Raw genomic sequence first — 24,703 nt, forward strand, 5'->3', positions numbered from 1 at the left:
GTTCTGTTCTTCATTTGTAAAATGGGGATAATAATAGCACCAATCTGTGAGGGTCATAGTGGGGATCAAATGAGATAATAATTGTAAATTGTTTACCATAGTGCCTGACACATAGTAAGTGCTATAAAAATGTTAGTTATTGTTATTATTATTATATTAAGGAGGAAAAGGAAGGCCTTTTTGCAACAGGTGGTCACAAAGTTGCTTAGTTAGTATACTCTTGACTTATTGACTAAGAAAAGCGATGAAGGTAAAGGTATATAGGAGGTAACATTTTCCTGCAAGCAATTACATGTCAGAAACTAACAATTGCTATGGTTTGATTTATTGTTTTGTTGATGGTCTCAACTAGAGGTTGACTGACTATCCCAAGGCCAAATGTGGCCCTCCATTTGTTTGTGTAAAAGTTTAGCTAATAGCTAAAAGAGGTGTTTCCCAGGTATCATTGTATGATCAGGAGAAGGGCCACTGTGAGCAATGTATAGGAGGAGAGGGAAAAGAGTCCCATAAAGACAGGTAAGCATGGAATATGTATGTTGGAGGAAATTGATTCACATGATACCTCTACAAGAAGCCTTTCTCCATTCCCTTCAATGCTTGCTAGCATCTTCTTTTTCAGATGATCTCTAGTTTATCCTTTATCTTGTTTGAACATAGTTGTTTATAAATAATCTTCTCCTTTAGATATGGAGTTTCTTGGAAAAATTTACCTTTCTTTGTATTCCCAGCACCTAGCACAGTGCCTGGCAATAAGTGCTTAATAAATATAAATGAGAGCACTCCTTATTTGCTTAGAAGCTGACATGGCACTCCAGTTTCTTTCTAATTATCCCTCAAGTTTTCATAGAATATAATAGGTAGGATTATTTAAATCACCCTATGCAGTCACATTTCACTTAAAATGAAGTACGTGTAGCTAGTAGAATATGTGCATTTTCCAGGTCTTGCAATTTTCATTTTCTCAGGAGTGACTGATTACTCGGAGGAAGAGAAGTGGGGCATTCTTGAAATCTTATTGAACATTTTTGCCCCTCCGGTCTGTTTTCTACTTACCTCTTAACTACCTGCCATCTAATTTCAAATCCTACCAACAAAAGATTAGCAATAGATTTGGTATGTCTTTTCTACAATTCAGTTACCTATGGGATTGAAGGAAGAACACTAGCTTGTTCCTTTGCATATACTTGTCGCTCTATATAAAGTTGTATCATAACATTTGCTCTAAATCTGCTGACCAATCCTGCAGAAAATCTTGTGAATAGTCCCCAAAGACAACAGGACACTCTTCTCAAATATAGAACTATCACAGTCTGCTTCACAAAGTTCTGTAATACAAGTCTATCAGTTATAGTACCTTTGTTTACCTACTCTGTGAATTCCACTTAGAAAATCAAGTGAGTTATTGGACTTATTGAACTCTAACTCTCTCTGTCTCTGTCTCTCTGTCTCTGTCTCTCTGTCTCTGTCTCTGTCTCTCTCTCTGTCTTTCTCTTTCAGGTTGTCCAAGGTGTGAAAAATGCTGACAGTTTGGTTTCCACAGATTCTATAGGAACAATGCGTGTTTCAAAAACAGATCTTGCACAAAATATGCAGGAAGGTATAAATCAGGATAAGGACAGAGCCGCCCTATCCAATCATGTTGCCAGAAGAAATCTGTAAGTTTACCCTTGGAAGGCGCCTGAGCTAAACTGGCTCAGACCAAGTAGGGGTCAAAGGATGGTCACCAACTTTTCATTAACATGCATGCTTAATGGGCAGGTCAGAAAGATTGTAACCCAGAAGAACTGGGAACAATCCCAGTTCTGAAGGGAGGAATAGGGTAGGAAACTTGAAGGAAAGCAGCATAAAAGGGCTTGCCTTTGTCTGATTCTTTGTAGTCTTTTCAGGAGGCTACCCATTTATTCAGAACAGAATAAATATAAAATATAGATAATAAAACCCTTCATGGATCTCCAACAAGCATTGTTTATTCTTAGACTGAGCATGTTTATAACAAAGGTGGTGCTGCTAAGAAAACAAACACATAACATACATAATACACACATACAGACATATTTTTCATAGTCCTCTGTGATACCCACAGACTGTCCTAATTTAGTACTTCATTGCTCTCCTCAGAAGCTCACCTCCCTTGAGATGTTAAGGCCTCTAAAGCAGGAGGCAAGGGTACAGTATTCTGTGAATTTTAAGGAGCAGCATTTTCTATGTTTAGTCACAATTGAATTGAATTTTAAAATATGCCACATTTGGTTGGAAATCAGTCAGAAGCAAACACAAAAGAATTCCCATAATGAAGAAAATTGATTTAAATCTTCACCATGACAAGCCATATTATGCTCAGTCATGGGGCATGCCTATTACAGAGAGAAGGTTTTTATTTTATTTCATGCCTCTTCTTTCACCTTAGACATTTTTTGACCTGTCACTGCAGCTGCTGCTCCAGTCTCCAAATCTGATCTCTAAAGATCAAGGAGGAAATAAACTACTCAGCTTTAAACTTTCTGGAACCATGCTCCTTCATCCTGGTTATTTCCTTCTTTGCTTCTGCACCTGCAGCATCCTTCCCTTACTCTACTCCCATGCCTAAGGTATTATATTTAAAGTGCTTTGTAGACTTTTATGTGCTATTTAAATGCTAGTTGTTATTGTTGGTGTTATTATACAAAGTTCACAAATAATAATTCAATTCACACCAAATACTTTCTTTGGTGTCTACTTTGGCTTTTATCACTAGTGCTTCTTAGTCCCAATTCCCCATGGAATAGACTCAGTTATAGATGATCCCAATATTGAAAGACAGTGAATCAGAACTGTCTGACCTGACCCACCTACAAAACTCAGGCTCTTTCCAAGCACGGATGAATGTGTTAATTAAGTCTATAATATGCCAGATATCCCTATGATTTTTTTTTAATATAAGAAAGTATACCACCAAATTGCATTAGATGATAATTGATGTTTGTTTTTTAATTGATAACAGTGTGAATTGTTCACATTAATTTAATGGAAACCATCAGAGTAAAATGGCTTATGTCCAAATTAAAATTTTACTCTCTCAATGTGAATTATTATAAAATTATAGTAGCCCTAAAGATTTAGAGCTGGAAGGGCCCTTTATAAGTCATTTAGTCATATGAGAAAAGAGGTTCACAGAAGTTAAGTGACTTGCTCAAGGTCATGAAGTAATTGATCAGCAGACCTAGGATACAAAAAACTACACACATTCTCAGAGCAGAAAAAAGTTAACAACACTCTATCTGGATACTTAATATAATGTTCGAATACATTTCCAAAACCAAAGTGTTTTTACTTTTTAAATTTTTCCATCTATCTGTCATGTTTCCTGAGGACTCTTGTCAGTTCCTTATGATTTAAATGAGAACAAAATCATGCTCCCCTTAATTTCATCATTGGTTCTCTTTACATTTTAAATTGTATTAAATACAGACATATATGTTTTTTTCTTTCTCCATATCCGCAGACAGTTTTCAATACAGCAAGGAAATGTTCTGTTCCATATAAGTTATATATCAAGGAGTTTTTCAACAAAAAACATAATCCAAGGATAGAATACAATTGTATTGAAACAATTCAACTAGGTGTCTTCTTTGAACCCAGAAAGGCATAAATAACACACCCTTTGTGTACCATGTTGGGAATAAGAAAAAAATAAATTATTCTATAAATCCTTTTCCATGCCTCTAGTTTCTACTCTTGGCAAAGTTTTTGACCAGCACTAAAAGCAGTCAGCAAACTTTTGTCCCAGGACATGTGTGGGAAGGAATTCTAATAACCATATTCACTAGTTGTCTCCATTCAGTCAACATTTTTAATTGATTACTTCGTAGACAACTGAAAATTTTAAAAATCACCAAAGGCCTCACTATAGGGCTCAATGGATATTTCGAAATGTTTATTTACAAGAAATAATGATTGCTCATTTGGGCATACTCAATTCACATAACATGTAGGCAACCAGAGGGGCCTTTGGAGTTTGTCCAGAATGCCTGTCATGGATCCCTTTGCATCCTGTACCATGTAGGTGATAGGGGCATGAAAAATCCTTTGACTGGCTGCCTGTGTCTTTAAAATTGTCATAACAGAAATGTTTATTGTTGTTCAGTCATTCAGTTGTGTCTGACTCTTTCTGACCCCATAAACTATAGCCCACCAGAACCTTCTATCTTCCATTTCCTCCTGAAGCTTGTCCATTTTTGTTTGTTGCTTCCATGACACTATCCATCTCATCCTCTGTCAGTCCCTTTTTCTTTTGCCTTCAATCTTTCCCAATATCAGGGTCTTTTCCAATGAGTCCTGTTTTCTTGCAAAGTGGCCAAAGAAATTAAGTTTCAGCTTCAGTGTTTGACCTTCCAGTGAATAGTCTGAATTAATTTTTTCTAGGTATTGACCAATGTGATCTCCTTGCTGTCCTCCTCTAGCCCCAAATTTTAAAAGTTTCAGTTCTGTGGTCCTCAGCTTTCTTTATTCTCCAAATCTCATAGTCAGATTTTACTACTGGAAAAATCAAACAGAAGTAAATATTTTTTCTTCAACTGCCTTGCTTTCTTCATAATTTGGCAAATGTTATCAATTTGGTCTCTAGTTTCTCTGCCTCTTTAAAAAGCAACTTGCTCTTCTAGTAATTGTTGGTTTGCATATTGCTGAAGACTACCTTGCAGAGTCTTAAGCACAACCTTGCTGGCATATGAAATGAGCACAATTATTGAGTAATTTGAACATTCTTTGGCATTGCCCTTTTTTAGGATTGGGATGAAAACTGATTATTTTCCGATCCAATGGCCACTGCTGAGTTTTCCAAATTTGCTGGCATGTTGAGTATAGCACATTAAAAGCACCACCTTTTAGGATGTTAAATAACTCAGGTGGAATTCTGTCGACTCCACTAGTCTTATAGCTAGGAATGCTTTCTAAATCCCACTTGAATTCATTCTCCAGTATGTCTGTCTCTAGATCAGTAATCACACCATTGTGGTTGTTGGTGATGTTAAGATCTTTTGTATATAGGTCTTTTGTGTGTCTTGCCAACTCTCCTTAATCTCTTCTACTTCTGTTAAGTTCCTACCATTCTCGTCTTTTATAATGACCATTTTTTTTGCAGGAAACATTTCCTTTATATCTCTAATTTTCTTGAAAAGATCTCCTGTCTTCCCATTCTATTGTTTTCTTCTATTTCTTTGCATTTTTCATTTAAGAAAACCACTTTTCTCCTTGCTTTTCTCTGGAATTCTTCATTTATTTGGTTATATTTTCCCCTTTCTCCTTACCTTATGCTTTCTTTCTTTCTTCAGCCATTTGTAAAGCCTTAGCAGACAGCCATTATGCTTTCTGGCCCTTATTTTTCTTTGCAATGTTTTTTTTGTTTCTACCTCCTGTAACAATACTTTGAATTTCTGTCTGTGGTTCTCTAGGCACTTTATCACATCTATTCCTTTAAATCTACCATCACTTCCACTTTATATTCATAAGTTTATTATTTAAGAGATGTGTTACAATGGTTTTCCCTACTTTCTTCAATTTCATCTGAATTTTGTAATAAGAAGCTCATGATCTGAGCCACAGGCAGTTCCAGGTCTTATTTTAATTGATTGTATAGAACTTCTCCAACTTTGGCTGCAATGTATATAATTAATCTGATTTTGATATTACCATCTGGTGATGTCCATGTTCAGTCACCTTTTGGACTGTTGGAAAAGAGTGCTATGGTAGAAGTAATCTCTTTCTTTCTGTTGCTCTCTTTCTGGCATTCCAGGCAATGATCACAGTTGTCTGGCACTTCCAGCCTCCAAATCCAGTCTCTAAAGACCAAGAAAGAAATAAGTCACTCAGCTCTGAACTTCCTGGAACCATATTCTTCATCCTGGATATTTTTGCTTTGCTTCTGCACCTGCAACTTCTCTCCCCATCCCACTCCCACCTCTAAGGTAACATGTGAAGTACTTTGCAGACTTTTATGTGCTATCTAAATGCTAATTATTATTGTTATTGCACAAAGCTCACAAATGGGTTTCCTTCCCCTGACTTCCCTCTCCTATCTCCCTGGATCCAAGAAATGTGGCTGGGTGTCTTTGTCTCTGTTCTATTTCATTTGTCCTCATTTTTTAGGTGCTAGCAGCAATGCCCATTGGACGTGGGAATTTGAATCATGGAAATAACCTTGGAGCCAGAATTCCAGGCAGAATGGCACAACCAGGCTGCCAGTCAGAAAAAACTTTTCTAGGAGAAATCAGAGTATCTATAAATTTTGAACTGGGATTGTACTGAAAAGGAAGTTAGTTAAACTATGAACCTAATCCTCTTCCTCTGCCCAGAGACTGAGGTGGTGCCAATTTGGGTGGTGGGAAGGGATAGATTATGCCTCCCATGTATTGGGGAAATAAGTTTACATATTTACGATTGTACTTTTTGAAGTAAATATTTCTTTGTAAAAGTTAATAAGACTGTTAGTGGCTAAATGGAAATGTGGTTGTAATGGTAATATAATTTGAATTTGAAGATCCCTTTGTGTTGGCAAAGGTATCAGGTACTTAGCACTTAGTAATTGATCAAGCTTCTTGATTGATCAAATTGGGGAAACAGAAGGTATAAACTCTTGTCTCCTGTTGCTGACTTAACAGGAAGGGGTTGGCTGAAACAGGAAGTAGACAATGCTGTGTATATAAGAAAAGCCCCAGAGAGGCACAGTCAGAATTTCTTGGGACCAGCATCTGATGGCAGAGCAGCTACAGAAGAGAGAATGGAGAACTGAGCCAGAATTTCCTGAGAACTTGTAGTGATGGAGCTTCTTCTGAACAGGAGCCCAGGAGCCCAGGTGACAGAGGAGCCCAGAAGCCCAGAAACCAGGAACCTAGGGCCCAGTAGAAGACTGAGGAAACAAAAGACTGAGGAAGCATGACCAGGATGCTGAGACTTTGTCTGTTTGTAGCTTGGTTGAGCCTTGAATTCCCTGTAACAGAAATTGTGAAGGATTTGAGATGGACTGAACCCTGTGAATTCCTGCGTGGAGTAGGCCCTACACAGAGAGCTGGACAAGGAACTGGGAGCTGTCTGCCATTGAACCAAGGTGACAGTCTGGTGAATCCAGGTAGAATATGGACCATGGAAGGGGATCCAGGGAATCTGAGAACCGACCCCAAGTCAAGATGAAAAGACCTCTCCATGGGTACTGAGTAATGATGAAATTGTAGTTTACTAGTGACCTAGGGGTGGAAGGTCTGCATTTTCTATTGTACTTAGTGATACTTAGTAATTGATTGCTAAATAAGTGACTGATTGAGTTAACTTAAGTGTGCCCTCATGATTGGAAGACTTTGACTATTGTACTTTGAGACTATATTGTGATTTTACTTAGTAATTGATTGTTGAATAAGTGACTGATTGAGTTAACTTAAGTGTGACCCAGGAGTAGAAGACTTTGACTATTATACTTTGAGATGATTGCTCCTTGTTCTAAATATTGTGACCACTTTGTTGAAAACTATGTGGCCATTTTAATGATAAGCTATTGTGAATACTATGTTGTGATTTTCTGTGATAAGTTGTAATATTGTGAATGCTGTACCTTGATTTTCTGTGGATGTTTTGCTTTGATTTGTTATGGAATAGAGTGTTCACTATACTGTGTAATCAGAATCTTAAAAGCTGTTCACAGTAGCAGTCCACTGGAAAGCTGCTACAGTGGAACTCCACCTCCCCCCAACCCTCAGGGCTAACACTTGGGGGAACAGCATTTTTAGGGGCTGGAACACTTTACAGAAAGTCTAGAAAACCTCCACAATCATTTTAAGGGTACTGGAAATCTCTGGGGGGAGGAGTGAAATGTAACACATGTTTCTTTCAGGGGAAGGAAGCTAGGGTGGTCTTGTGCTATACATTTGTAGATTATAGGCATTGAGTGAATACTGTGAAGTATTGCTGATGATCCCTGACCTCATGGAATAGTCAGTCTACTTGATTGACAATCACATGAAAATTTAAATAACAATATAATTGTCAATTTAAAATATATGGCAATAGTATAAAAGGTCATAGATTTAGAGTTGGAAGGTAATTAGTCCAATACCCACATTTTCCAGGTAACGAGATTAAAACCAAGACTAAATCCCAGATTAAGGCACCACACAAGTAGGAGGTAGCAGAAACAGTGTTCAAGTATATATCCTCAAACACCAAGTACAGCAGTTTCAACTGTATCACACAGAGGACTGGCAAACATGATATAAGTATACAAAAGAGAATGAGATTTATAGACTGGAAGGCTCAGAAAAGATCTCATAAAGATATTAGGATCTGAAGGAAAGATAGGAATTGGATAAACAGAAAGCAAAGTGGTGGTTACAATTAGATCTTTTAGTAATGGTCTATTTTTAGTTCATTGTTAAGAAATTCCTTATCAACACCCACTATGCCTTTGCTGGGAAATCTCTCTGTCTCTGTTTCTACCTCTTTTTTTCAGGAGAAGATATTCGGAAAACTAATTACCGCACGAATCTGCTTTGCATCTATATTTTCATGGCCTTGTGATCCCATTATTCATTTTCTCCTAAACAGAAAGTTGGCATTCATTTTCATAGGGAAATAGAAAATTGTAAGTAAATTAAATGAAAATTGACTGAAGGAAAATGTTCTAAGTTTTAAAATTACCTCCAAGTAACACTATTAGACCAGTCGGAAACAATATTTTGAAAAAAATAATTTAACTCTAAATTATCCTAGTGATGGCACATTTTAAATGATATTTATCAATAATGTTTTATAAAACAAAAAAATCGTAGTTTCTATTGAAGTCTATTTCTTGCTATTAGGTACATCTTACATTTTTATTTAATATTTTGCCATTGTTTAAATAATAAGCAAAAAAGTCTCAAAATAGTTATAATTCATGAAAACGGAAATAAGATGTTGTAGTGCTAATGCAATATTTATAGTGCCCACCATCACGATAAAGACCATGACTATAAATATCACATGATGTTTGATTGCAAAATATACCAGATTCTCCAGGTAGAAGACAGAACTGAAGCATTTATTTAGACACCAAAAAACTGAATCCCAAAACCAGTAAGCTGATTCCATCATAGTACCAAAGATATTCAGAAACCATAATAATACTGAAAGCCATAGCATCTTTCAGCCTTCCCACAAACCAATACAAGATCAATATCTACTCATGAGCCTATTTGAATTCTTGGCTGAATGTCCTCTCTCCCCCACCATCTTGCTAGCTCTGACCAGCTTCCTGTGGGCTTTGCTTTCTTTCAGCAAACTCCTCCCACCACAGACTCCATGTGACTGCATTTAGCCTATTAGGGGATAGAGTTTATCTTCACAGCAGGAAGCTGCCTGTGGGCTCTGCTGCACCCTTCAGCAAATTACCTCCATCACAGGCTCCATGTGATTACATTCAGCCAATTAGGGGGCAGAATTTACTTTCAAACCAGGGGAGGTCTTCAATCTCCCCCCAGGTATATTAAGGGGCAGGGAAGATCTTCAAATTCCTATGCTCATTACAGATGTGAACTATACTGAGGAAGGAAAGAAGTAATATATCAAGTCATAAATTTAAATATATTTTAACAAATCAACAAATAATTTTCCAGACTAGATAATATATTCTCATAGCATAAGAGTAACATATGCTATTGATTGAATTCTTAACATTGATTCATGCTTGATTCTCCATACGTATATCCTTTAAGTAGAAATAATCATCTTGCATATTCAAAATGAATTCTAAGCCCTTTGGCAAGTACACACTCATTTTAAGATCTAAACTGAAAAAACCTCTATGCATTGCATGCTGCCAGAATGCTTGCTGATTAAATCAAGTTTATGGGAGTAGGGTTTTCTTTACCTGGCAACATTCAAGAACAATCCCTTTATTTCCTCCATTTCATTCCACCTAGACCTCAATGATAGTGGTAGCAAATAGAACCTATATAGTGCAGGTGTGGAAAATGCTTGACATTATCATATGAATTAGTTTGAAAAATTGAGAGAATACTTTCTGCAGAATTTAATTATGCACAAAATAACAAGGTTCAGGGCTTTCATTCTAGGTTATATTATTTAACATTATATAATTCCTTATCATGAAGAATAAATGCAAGCTTCTTGATTGCATTCACATATCCAAATTACCTCTCTGCATTGGCATCTATTTAAATTATTTATGGCCTCTAGAAATTAAGTGGACTTCCACTTGTAGAAAGCTTATGGGAGGACATGGACCAGACAACAGTTCCACGCCATAACAAGTTTGATTTAAATTAGTTTTGATTTAAATTTGTTTTAAATTAGTTTTGATTTAAATAATTGGAGGGAACAACCAAATCAATTACATCACTGACAGAACAGATAATCTCATCAGGGAATTACCAGTGTGGAGTGTCCCTACACACTTTAAATATAGTTTGAAACTTGTGTAATTGATAGTCTTAAATTTCCTGGAACACAGAGACAAAATGACTGATCTATGGTCACAGAAAGTTATCTTCTCATCATCTGCCCTACAACTATTCTGTGGAACCCTGTAATTCTTAATCCTTTCAAGTAGAGAATTCTTGGTCTCAGTGCTATCTTAATTGGTGAGTACTTTACAGAGCCCACCCTATCTCCATTTACCATCCCAGCACTTTCCAAATAAAAAAAAAATGCTTTCTAGAACTTCTACCAGTAGTTAATCAAGTAATCAACAAGTATTTATTGCAATGTGTAAGGCACTGGGATAGGTTCTGAGGATACAAGTAAAAACATGGTTACCTTCTATTAAAGAACTTATATTCTATGTCATGCTGCTTGTCATCTTTCACTTGTATTAATGAAATTATGGGATCATTATAGTCCAACTCCTTCATTTTACAAAGAAGCAAACTGAGAAAGAGAAAACTGAAATAACTTGCTTATCATAATACTTAGTGTTTATATAGCACTTTAAGGTTTGAAAAGCACTTTACATGTTACCTCTTTTGATCTTCACAGCAATACTATAAGTTATTTCCTCGATTTTACAGACCAGGAAACTAAGTCTTAGGATAGTTAAGTGGTTTGCCAAAGATCACACAATGAGAAAGTGATAGAGATAATATTTGAACTCAGTCTTCCTGATTGATACTAATACTCAATTATTATTAGATAGTAATACTCTATTATATATTATTATTATTATTAGGACCTGACTGGTCCTAATACTCTATTCACCATTCAAGGTGGCTGGCTGCCTAAGTGTAATATCTTGTCTGGAATTTTAACCTACGTCCTAGGATTCCAAATCCAGTACTCTTTCCACTGAATAATGAAAAAAAATTATTAACAGTAATTCCAGAATCAGAGTATCATTGGTTCACATTGCTGTTGTAAAGATTAAATAAAATAATGTATGGAAAATCCTTTTGTAGATCATAAAGAGAAGTTGTTATCAGATGCTTCTCAAAATTATTTTTTCTCTGCTTACCTTTGCAAGTCGGAATTTTCAGGGATTTTTTCAATTGATCATATTTTTACTCTTTATTTATACATCCTTTTAAATTTCATTAGAAGCATGTGATCATTATCAGAGTTGGTAACCTAACAGATCCTGGGTGTCAGGATAGTCAAGATGAAATAAAGTAATATTATATTTATGTTTTTTCTCTGTTTGGGTGTCAGTGTTCAAAGTACTCTTCATGTCTTCTGGTTTCATTGCCTATTCGGTTATTAGAAATTTTGTATTCTTCAATTTCTAAATATCCCAACCTACCCAATGGTTTACAATAGGAATTAGTAAAAAATATGTATGTAAAAATTAAGAGCATAAAAGTTATGTTATAAAAGATTATGTTAGCAACCTCTAAGGAGAGAAAATGGACTGGTTATGTGATGAGGACAAAAATTGGTAGGTGGGTAGATCAATCACTAGCCCAATAAGAAATACAAAATGAATTGAATGAGGAAGTTTCCCGTGCAATAACAAGGTCAGATCTCCTTAGGTGCAAAAACAATTTCTTGAGAAGGACCTTGCAACAAGATGTTGCACTGATTAACAGTAACAACAAGAACAGAAGATTTTTAGTACTTTTCAGCTTACAAAGTGCTTTAAAAATTAATGTACATTATTCTCAAAGCAACCTTGGGAGGTGGGTGCTATTATTATCATCATTTTACAGATGAGCAAACTGCAATAGAGGTTAAAAGGACTTGCTCAGGGTGACACAGCTAGTAAATTTGTGAGGCAGAATTTGAATTCAGTTCATTCTGATAACAGCTTCATCAATATTTAATTGTTTCCATTGAACTTGTTAATATTGCAGATTTGTAGTCACATGACACATAGTATGTGACTAAGATTAATCATAAATAATCAAGCTTTTAGGGCCTTTCCTTTTTTCCTCTTTTCCTTCTAGTTAAAGATAAATACATTAAACTCTTAATGATGATTGAAACGTTTCTCTTCTCTTGGTTTTGTATGGTTTTTGTCTACGTATGTCCAATGTATGTAGGAGAGCTAATCTAGTCCTATCCTCATTACAAGAATAATTATTTGCTTTATGTTTTTAGGATTATTGTTAATGATCCTTTCCACCTTCATTGCACAGGAATAATGTTGATAGATTTTATATACTATTGGGCAAAGAATTCCCTGAGAGTCCATGTGTCATAGTATGTTTATTATTCATTTCCGTATAATAGTCAATGTACATCACAGTTCCAATTAAATATCTTTCTCTGTAGAGCAAAAATATCTTTTTGATTTATGAGAGTGCTGTCTGTCCAAGGACTAATGATCTAAGATACACTAGCCCCCTATGCTGTAGCTAGAACTTTTTATGCCATTAATGAAATGGTAATAGTGATCTCAGCTGAAGTCAGACTGGTACTTTCAGGAAATCAGAGTAAAGTGGGGTGAAAAGTTCATCCCAGAGCAATATTTGGTAGTTTCCACTACAGAAAGCATTTATTAATTACCTATTATGTATATCGAAATGTGTAAGATTCTGGGGATATAATGACAAAAGAAATCATGTTCTGTGACCAAGAAAATTACTTTCTATTAGGGATGGGAGTATGGACACAAACTATTAATGAAAATATATGTGTGATAATTTGAGGAAGTAGAATGGCGTAATAGCTAGGGAGGTCAGGAAAAGCTTGACTTAGGAGATGGAACATGTACTAAACCATAAGAGATGGTATAGACTCTAAGAGGTGGAAGTAAGGAGACATGCCTTGTGAGGGAGGTTTGTGATAAGCATAGAGTTACAAGATGGAATGTTAATGTCAGTGAATGGCAAATAGTGATTTCAGTGATTGGCTGAAATAAAGTACATGCTCACTAACTTGGAAATAGCTAAACACATTGTGGTAAATGATTTTTTTATGATACACCTTTGTCATAAGAAATTAAAAATGTAACATTCAGAGAAGCATGGGAAGAAATATAAACTGATGGAGAAGTAAGCAAAGCCAAGAAAAATGACATATGCAATAAAACTTTCTAAAAAATGAAAATAAATGCTATATAATTATAATGATCAAGCTTGACCTCCAAGATGAATTGAGACCTTTATTCTTGGATTGCAGAGGTGGATATGTCTCTGAGGCCTCCACATGTAATTATAAATTAAATGTATACTATGTTATATCTCTAATTCATTGTTGATCATATATAATGTTAATGAATATAATACATATTGCTATATTTACAATTACATATAATATACATTGTTGTAGAATATATTGTTCAAATATATTGTTATGTAGATGTAATATATCATATGCATATAATATTTACTAGTTGTATAAATTATATTGTATTGTATTATGTTACATTACATTATATTAAATATATACTAATTATTATATCCTAATAGTTATGAATACATTCTATATAAAACACATCTATATGAATATATACACATATATTTATCTATATATATAAACATGTATATAGTGCAGATATAATAAATAAATGGGATAGCTGAGAAGCATATGTGTATTTCCCTCCCTTTTCACAGAGCCATATGTTGTAGATATAGATAAGAAATAAGGGTGAAAAAACTTTTGACATATGGAAATAGTGTCAGCAGACTTTATATTTTTTTTCTCCTTAGTAGGAAATTACATATATATGTATGTGTGTGCATATGTAAACACATATGTATACCCATATACATATATATGCATATACATACATGTATGCATGCATATATACATGTGTATATGTGTGTATAAGTATTTCCTTTTAATAAGCTCCATTTTCCTTTTGTAGTTCAAGCCATGTGGGATGGAGTGACAAGAGTTTGGGGTAACATGATTTTTTCCCTTTCTCTTTCCTTTTTTCTTTTGTACTAGTAAGGAAGGAGCTTTAGTGCAGGAGAAGAAAAGGTAGTGATGAAGAATTTTTTTTTAGTAATTTTAAAATGTATTTTAATTAATTAACTATTAACAGTAATTTTACAAGTCATTTTTCCTTTCCTCCATTAATTCCATGTAAGAGGAAAAGAAGGGGTGTGGTATGGCAAGTGAGTGGCTTCAAAGCCGCAAATCTTTTCTTTTCCTGCTTTATTTTGTTGATGGTACTGTGATATGAGTGTTTGTGGGAGGGGAGTGAAAATAGGAATTAATAGTAGGATATTAAAGAATTTCCTAGACTTCCATTCTCAACAACTCAACCCCTTGGCATCTTGTACTAATGGTATTTTATGTTTGTTCAGTCCTTCCAGTTGTGTGTAACTCTTAATGATCCCATTTGGCAAAATTTGGCTTCCTGGAAAAAAATTCATGATGGCATGCTTGTAAGGGCTCTGGATAATATATGATACTCTTGAGCTTTCCCAGTCATCATTGGGGTGAAGAAGAACTGTGTGCTTGCTTCTATGGTTTAATAATATGATGTTTTCAGTGATGTTGTCAGATGCCTTCAATGAGGATGAAAATGACCTCTAGGTCAACTACCATACCATACTGACTAAAGTATTTAACTTGAAAAGGCTCTAAGGCAAGACTGAAGTGGAGGCAAAGTTGTTGCACATCTTTTTGTTTGCATATGATTATGCACTCAATGAAGCCTCTGAAGCTGAGATGCAACAGAGTATGGATCAATTCTCTGCCACTTTTGCTAATTTTGGTCTAACAAGTAATACCAATACAACAGAGGTTTTCCATCAGCCAGCACTGCACCATGCACATATGGAATCTTTGGTTAAAGAAAAGGGAGGGATTTTGAAAGCTGTGGATAAGTTCACTTACCTTGGCTGTATACTTTCCAGGGATGTATACATAGATGATGAGGTTGACACATGCATTACCAAAATAAGCTCAGCATTTGGGAGACTCCAGAAGAATATGTGGGAGAGAAGAGGTTTTAGGCTGCCTACCAAACTGAAAGTCTACAGACATTGTGCTGACCTCATTGTTGTATGCCTGTGAAACTTGGACTATCTACCAATTCCTTGTCAGAAAATTGAAGTGCTTCCATTTGAATTGTCTTAGGAGGATTATGAAGATTACTTGGCAAGAACAGAACTGCCAGACATTCAAACTCTACTGCAAAGAGAGCAACTCTGATGTGCTGGTCACATTGTTCAAATGCCAAATGTACATTTGACTAAAAGACTGTTTTATGGAGAGCTCACACAAGGCAGGTGGTCAGAAGTGATATGAGGACACTCTTAAGGTCTTTCTGAAGAATTTTGGAATCAAAGGTGATACATGGGAGAAATTGGCACAGGATGTGTGTGTGTGTGTCTGTATGTGTGTATGGTATATGGTGTGCCTGAATTAAAGAAAGTGCTGTGCTCAATGAGCAAAGCAGAATTGTGGTAGCCCAAAAGAATTTCTGAATATCATCCTTTCTCCAACCTTGTTCTTCTTATCTCTATAGTCTTTCAGAAAGTTCTCTGAATTTCTTTCATGACTCAACTACATGGTTCATGCTGTTTTTCTTTAGCACATTACCTTCTAGGTCTTGGCCATAAAGAGGAATGAGTGATAAGTATAGTTTTGCCTTGAGTGCTAATGTTATGGCCACATGCATGTAAATTGATCTCTGAGCTTCATTTTCTTCACCTTTGGAATAGCACCTTACAGAGTTATTGTAAGGAAAGTGCTCTCTGTCGCTGTCTCTCTCTGCATGCATGTGTGTATGCATATGTATACACACACATATATACATATATGTAATAGATATGGCACCTATTAGTATATTGCATTGATGTTAGTCTACCAACTTCATAACAAACATTCTTTTCTTCTTCACACTTTAGCCAGATCAGATAATTGCATAGGTACTAGATGAAATCATCTGGTTTTCATGATTTCAATGATACTTTGGAAGTGGAAAAAATGTTAATTCTACACTCTGTTGTAGGCTGCCAGGAGGCATAGTGGATAGAGTGTTGGATCTGGATGCAGAGGTTCCCAAACTTATTTGGCCTACTGCCCTCTTAAAAAAAATTACTCAGCACCCCTTTGGGGTTAGATTAGGTTAACACTTATTTTTATTCAATGACCCCTTGTAATGTAATGTAATGTCAAGGAAAGGCAACTTCCCAAGGTTCAAAATACCAGCATAGGTGCTCTCCATTTTATTCAGTGACAAATTAAGAACAGAGAAGATCAAAATATGACATCATTCAAAATGCAGCATTTACTAAGTGTGATTAAATAATCTCCAAGTACTACCCCACCCCAGGACCTTTCATTCATTCAATCAATTACAAAGTCCCTGTTCTAAATACTACTCCACCCCTAGGCTGTACCTTCATTTAGTCCATCACAAAACCCCTCTTCTCAAATGGAGATTAGTTTCCAAACATAAGTAAAGTACATTCATTTGTTCAACCATAGAACACAAAAAGGTCAAAAGTTCCCCACCACTGGATCACAATTGAATCTACCCCAGAGTTACAACAAGTTCAAGCACAGCACTTAATACCCAAATGGAAGTCTTTTCTTCATCTTGACAGGAGGCAAGTTCTCAGCAATCTTAGTTCCTGGGGAGACAAGGCTTAGCAAGGCCACAGGATACATTGCCAGTCTCTTCATTAATTCATCCTCTGTCTGCAGAACAGTCCTAAAATCCCTGAAAACATTAGCAGAACCCTCTCCCAGGATTTCTGTAAACATACAACAAGAAAATCCTTCTTCAGGGCTTCTGAACCAACAGAAAGGTTCCCAGACCCCTGCAACAACAGCACTGCCCTTCACCAGTGGACAGTATTCACTCTCTGTCTGCAGGACAGTCTCAGGAGCTCTTAGCCAACAGCCAGGTTCCAGGACTTCTTCAACAGGACTGTCTTTCACCAATGGACAAATCTGGCAAAACAACATCAAAGCAGACAGACAAAGTACCAGTAAAACAGCCATGTCTCCTCAGTCCTTGGCAGCTCTGGGGGCAGGTCTCAAAAGTCCAGGGCAATTCAAAGTGGCCCTCAGCAATCCTCTCAGTCTCTCTCTCTGCCTCCATGAGGGTGCTGCTTCCAAAAAGTTCTTCTGCCTCTCTCTTGTCTCTCCAAATCTATGTCACCAGCTCCTCCCAGTTCAGGACTCTCTTTTCACATCAACAAGTTCATCCCACAGGTGGGATTAACAAGCTCTGGGTTTTAACACAATCAATTTGAAAACCAAGCCAATACAGGGGGATCTTTATATTCCATTACTATCACACCCCTGGATCAGTCCAGTTCCCCCCAGGGGGCAGTATTGCCCACTTTGGGAAACCTATGGTTCTGGATACAGCAAGAAATTTCCTGAGTTCAAATTAGTCTTAGACACTTACTAACTGTGTGACTCTGAGCAAATCGCTTAACTGTGTTTGCTGTGTTTCCTCATCTGTAAAATGAGTTGGAGAAGGAAATGACAAACGTTCTCTGCCAAGAAAACCCCAAGTGGGATCATAAAGAGTTGAACATGATTGAAACAATTGAAAAACAACAACACTCAGTTGTAGGCATAAGTATCCTAGAAATATTTTTACTAATATATCATTATTTTAAATTCAAGCATTATTCACCTTGTGAGGGAGATGTCCAAATGGACATTCCTCTCATACAATCTGACATGTCTCTTGGACCCAAGACACTTTGAAATAATATTTACTAGAATTTTTACAGAAGTACAACTTAAAATATGATAAAACACAATCACACAACTCCAAGTTTGGTAAAAGTAAATATCTTGCATCATCAGGACAATGGTCACATAAATTTTGAGAGTTCTTAGCTATGTTGTGAATAAGGGAAGAATCAAGGATGGTCTTGGACTAATGTAGAGCATGGAATGAATAATAATAATTGATGACAATGAAAAGGTGGAACTATTTACTTCTATTTTCTTTTCCAATGAGAATGATCTTTGAACTGGGAAAGATAGAACAAAAATGTACTTAACAAGTAATTGAAAGACAAAATAAATTAGGGAATGGCAAAAGGGAATCCAGTCACTTTCATTTTTTTTAATTTTTAATTTTTTAAAAGCAATTGGGGTTAAGTAACTTGCCCAAGGTTACATGGCCAGTTTTTTTGTGTGGGTGTTAAGTATCTGAGGCCCGAACCATCCTGGGTCCTCCTGACTCTGGGGCTGTGGCTCTTACTCACTGTGACACCTAGCCACCCCACATCCAGTCACTTTTTTTTTAAGCAATTGGGGTTAAGTAACTTGCTCAAGGTTACACAGCCAGTTATTTATGGGTGTGGTGCTGAGTATCTGAGCCAAGATTTGATCCCCAGGTCATCCTGACACTGGAGCCGGTGCTCTTACTCACTGTACCACCTGGCCGCCCCTAAGCAATTGGGGTTAAGTAATTTGCTCAAGGTTACAGTTGCTGGGTGCATACTAAGTGTCTGAGCCCGGGATTCGATCTCCAGGTCATCCTGACACTGGAGCGAGTGCTCTTACTCACTGTGCTACCTGGCTGCCCCATCCAGTCATTTTCAATATCTTTAATTATTAGGTACAAATGAAGTCCATCCCAGAGTAATGAAAAAACTGATGGATGAGATTTCTGTCAATTCAAGACTAGAGGTGATCAAATTTCATTGCAATTTTGAGGAAAGTAAAACAGTTAAATTGTTCAAACTATCAGGTGACAAGCCTGATTTTAGATCCTGTTCAAAATTTTTGAATGTATTGTTAGAGGAATGATCTGTGAACTCTTTGATGGGGAATCAGAGATTGTTATGATTAAATGATAGTTCACTATGAAACATTGAGGTATAGTGGAGAAAGGGAGGGCTTCAGAATCATGGAGAGTTGGGTTTAAGTTTTACCTCTAGACACTGCAACTCATTTTTACTTTTTTTTTTTTGCTTTTTTTGGAGGGGGTAAGTAGGGCATTTGGGGTTAACAGTTGACTTGGCCAAGGTCACATAGCTAATAAGTGTTAAGTTTCTGAGGCCGAATTTGAACTCAGGTCTTCTTGCCTCCACTTAGATGCCCCCCCACCCCCACTCAACTGATTTGGCAATAATTAGTCCACATTTCCTATGCCTAGAATGTTCTTCCTTCATATCTGCTTACTGGCTTCTCTGGTTTCCTTCAGGTTTCAATTAAAATCCTATTTTCTACAGAAGCCTTTCCTGTTCATTCTAATGCTTGCCTTCTGTTGACTTTTTGTTGTTTTAGTAGATTTGTCTTGTCTTGTCCAAATCTTCATGACATCATTTGGGATTTGCTTGCAAAAATAGTGGAGTGGTTTGCCATGTCCTTCTCCAACTCATTTAACAGTTACAGAAACTGAGGCAAACAGGATTAAGTGACTTGACCAGGGTAACACAGCTAGTAAGTGTCTGAAGACAGATTTCAGGAAGATTCACCTTCTCAAATACAGGCCCAGCATTCTATCCACTGTGTCACCTATGTATCTCACACATAGTAGGTACTTAATAAGTGTTTATTGAGTCCAAAGTGAATAGAGTGCTAAGCCTAGAATTGGTAAGACATATTCCTGAGTTCAAATCTGGCCTCAGATATTTACTAGCTGTATGACCCTGGGCAAGTCACTTAAACCTTTTTGCCTCAGTTTCCTCACTTATAAAATGAGTAGGAGAAGGAAATGGCAAGCTACTTCAGTATTGTTGCCAAGAAAATTCCAAATGGGCTCACGAAGAGTCAGACACAACTGCAAAATGACTGAACAACTGTTTTGTAATTAGGAATTAAGAATTTCAGTTTGTTAGAACTCTTCCAAATTGTGCTTGTTAGCTATTTGACCTTTTATAAAAACAGTTTTACTTTCTACATTTGATTACAACTCCTGCGGCTTTGAGAATTTAGTCAACCAGATACATACAACATGTCTCATTATTTCAGTAGGAAGGTAAAAGGAAAACTTAGAAAACATGTTTATATCTTACTCCAATCTAGTTCCTCACAGGAGGGAAATGTTATTTTCAAGATTTTCATCCCAGGTAATTAAAGGATGATTAAGGCAAATTTCCTTGAAATATAGAAAGTAAAGACAAAGAAAGTATGGGGTAGTATAAAAGACACAAAGCTAGGAAACTGGAGAAATTGTTGAAGACATAGTTACTCACAAAATTATAACAACAAAGCAGCATTGGTTCAGGGGCTCTCTCCCACAAAGGGGCCTAAACATAGGAAGCTCTGGGTTTGGTCCTACAGGAGCTTGGTCTCTAAAGAATGGTTTTCTACTCCAGAGTCTGAATGGAAATTGCTTAACTGAGGTTTGATTCAGGTATAGGTCTCCATGAAAATAGGTTAAAAGATACCCAAGTACATTGTCGTTTAGTTATATGAAAGTGTAGCAGTGCTGTGTTGATCAACCCTTAGGTTTCTTTGATGTTATATTCAAAAGGGAGCTTGCAGGGAGGGAGGGAAGAATAAAGTGCCTGCATTTTATTAGCACATACTCGGTCTGGACAGTAGGTATACAAAAGGAGGTTAGGAAATCTAGTAGAGAAAAGTGTCAAGGGAGTTGTGGCCTGTCTTTTCAGCAGGAAAATAATGCAAGAATGGGATTGGGGGATTTATATAGGACTCCTTCTGTAGTTTGGGTTACCATTGATAGACAAATCAGCTGACTCTAAAGTGCTAGGGTGTGGGGTCAAATTTTAAATTTAATTAATGTCTTTTCTTCATGTATAAATTCACACAGGGCACATAGCTGTGATCTTATGAAAATAGCTATTCCTACACACACAAAAAAACTGCTTTATAAATTAGTGGGGATGGACAAAGATTTAAAACATAATAACCAATTTCTCCTATTAGACTCTCCCAGAAGGTTGACATGTAAAGTATTAAACATGGAAAATATAATGGAAAGGCTAAATAGGCATTTTACTTTTATCTCAGGTCTGCCCTTCCTGAGCAATTAGCTCAAGGCCCATATGTTCTGGTCAGTCAGGCACATGACTGGTGCTCATCCTTCTACTGAAGATTACCTACCCAAAGAATGGTATACTTGCAGAATTGTTCCTGCTGCCAGCTGGAGGAAACCAGAAGCTCTCAAATTCCAGTCTGAGGAACCCTGAAACTCTGAAACTCTTGGGGATCTTCTTTCAAGATTTCTATTTACTTACCTATGACAAGGGTGGTTACAATCAAAGACTAACACTTGTGGCCACTTCCATGTAAGAGTAGCCACCATGGGTGCTAGAATGGGAGAAGGTCCAAGACTGAGCCTCAAGGCTGCTTAGCAGGTGGGAAAAGAGAAGGAATAGACATTCTCTCTCTCTCTCTCTCTCTCTCTCTCTCTCTCTCTCACCTTTTGAGTAGATGGCTCTTTCTGGATGAGTAGCTAATCATAGTTTTTGAAGTTTTCCCTGAAGTTTCCTTTCCCCCTTTGCACCTGAAACTACCCCAGGTAATAAAAGATCATTACCTCTTTCCAAAGTGCCAAGTTTTCAGTGATATACCAGAGGATCCTTAACCCACTGGAAGTGCCTAGGCTAGCTCACCTTTTCTTACATGATCTCCATTATGGATGCAATAGCCAGAGCACATGGGGTATCTAGACAGAGTTCCATGATTACCCCCTTTATAGGATGTTCTGAGAAAAAATAGGGTACTTGTTGTATACAGTAATGAGTGATGAAATGATAATAACACTTGGGTTCCAGTCTTAAATTTATCATTCCAATAGGTTTTTCAACTTTCAAATCCAAAGGGATTATAAAGATTATCTGCCCCCACCTCTTCTTTTGGAGGCAACATGTAATAGTAGGTGGAGTTCTGGACTTGGAATCATAATATCAACAGAACATACCCAATACACTTATAGTGATATTCAAAGGGCTATAAAACTGATCACTCTTTGATACAGCAACACCGTTAATGGACTTGTACCTTAAAGAGATTTTTTTTTAAATGGGAAAAGAACTCATGTAAAAAATATTTATAGGAGCTCTTTTTGTAGTGGTAAAGAATTGGAAACGTAGGAGATGCCCATTATTTCAGGAATGACTGAACAAGTCATTGAAATGGAATACTAGTGTGCTTCAAGAAATGACAAACAAGATAGTTTCAGAAAAACCTGGGAGGACTTACATGCACTGAAGCAGTGTGAAGTGAGCAGAACTAGAAAGATGTTGTACATAGTAAAAGCAATATTATAACAGTAATTGTAAAAGACTTAGGTGTTCTGCTCAATATGATTCATCACATTTCCAAAGGACTCACCAGGAAAAATACCATCCAACTCCGGACAGATAATTGATGGACTGAGTGCAGACTGAAGCATACTTTTTTCCACTTTCTTATTTTTATTTTATTTTTTGTGAGGCAACATGGATAATATGGAAAAATGTTTTATATTTATATAGATATCATATGGCTAATGGGTATTATATCTCTCCCTTTTCAGTAGGTTGGGGGACAGGCTAGAGGGAGGGAGAGAATTTGGAACTGAAAATATTTTCTTAATTAAAAAATATAATGGCCAAAACAAAAACAAACAAAATTATAGTAAAATTCAAATAAGAATGTATGTCATTTCTTTATAAATTTTATAAATGTTGTAAGATTGTGCTATTTATTTATTTTACTATTTATGTGCCAGATATTACTATTGATCCAATAAGAAAACAAGTCCAGAGAAATAGTAGGGATATGGAAACAATTCCATGACTCTTTTGCTATAATTAGTGTGTTATTTCATTAGTACACATACTGTTTCCAATTCAGATAGCAAAACTTCCTTCTTTGTCCCAACCCCTTCACCATGTGCGCTCACATGTAATTCTATGCAATCATTGTTCATATTTTCCTATGTAGCTTTCATAGAAAATCATCTTAATATATGAAATGACTTCATTTTGTGGATATAGATAGACATACATTTACCCCTTAAATATTTTTAACTCCCACTGAACTGCAATCCCAGAAAACAAATTACTCCCTGAATAGTGTAAAGTGAGTGCAAGTGATCCTGAAGTCCCTTGTTTCACTCTCTGGCTATGGGGGTCCTCACTTAGTCTCCTGATGGCAGTTAATAAACTTGAAACACTCCCACTTCCCTCCCCTGGCCATTTCAAATGAGGAGTAAAAAACTGATTGTTCCAAGCCCTGGATGGAAAAAGCAATGCTTTGTATACTGGATACAGCTGACCTTGGAGAAATGACTTGGGTTCAAGTCATCCCTCTGATACAGCTAGCTGTGTGACCACAAGCAAATCACTTAACTTCTTAATGTAGCTTTGCAAAATAAAACTGAATTAGAGCAAAACTCCACAGAAGCCCAAATTTATTTATACTTTCAGTCTCGGTGCTAAAATTAACTCTTATCTAAGACTATAGAAGTTATAGACTGGTTGTCTGTCTATATCAGCGAAAGTATTTTTGATACTAGGAGTTCCCTACATTAATGAAATCACAGATCTAAATGTGGTTGCCTATGGAATCTATGTTCTTCTTTCTCACTGTAACATTTTCCAGTCTTATACACATAACTAGTAATATTCTTTATATTACTTCTTATAAAAATTATTTTGGGTAACATGTAGTATGTCTATTTATTATTTACCAACATTATGGTTATCTTATATTCCCATATTACATAATATCAGAACATTAGTATTGTAGAAATGAACTTTTATAATAGTAAGTAATTTGGAATTATTGGAGGTACTCCAGACTTTCTGCTATGCAGCTTCCTAGATTTGATAATATCAAAAGCAACAATATATAAAAAAAAATTCTATACAAGTCAACAGGTAACTGACCTTGAAAACAGGACATATGCAACTTAAGAATCAAAGGGCTCCCTGAAGAACATGACAAATGAAAAACAAACAAAACTGAAGAGGAAACTACCTAAAACTTTTGAATAAAGATAACCAAGAACCAATTGATCTAATCCATCTTTGAAACTTCAAACAATAATTGTTTCAACTAGCCAGATTAAACCTTTTAAATATTAAAGAGCATCAATTTGAATAGCTCAATATTTTTCTACATTTATGAGAAACTGGGCAAAGGAATAACACAGGATATGCCAAAAAACAAAGAATGTCAAGCTCCAAACCAAAATGATCCAACCAAAACACAGTCCAAAAATTATTATTTTTTAATGGACCCTCAGCAAAAGAAAGACTAGAGACATTTCTGGGGAAAATAAGTGAACAGAATATTTTAACTTACACATCTCAAATAAAAGAAACATAAGGAAGCTAAACAAGGAAAGACCAAGGAATGAAAAACATTCATTCTTTTCCTAGGCTATTGTTAAAAAAAAATAAAAAAAAAACCT

This window comes from Petaurus breviceps, unplaced genomic scaffold (assembly GCF_028583685.1).
Source record: "Petaurus breviceps papuanus isolate PSGF00001 unplaced genomic scaffold, PetGlider_PUasm1.0 98, whole genome shotgun sequence".
NCBI lineage: Eukaryota > Metazoa > Chordata > Mammalia > Diprotodontia > Petauridae > Petaurus > Petaurus breviceps.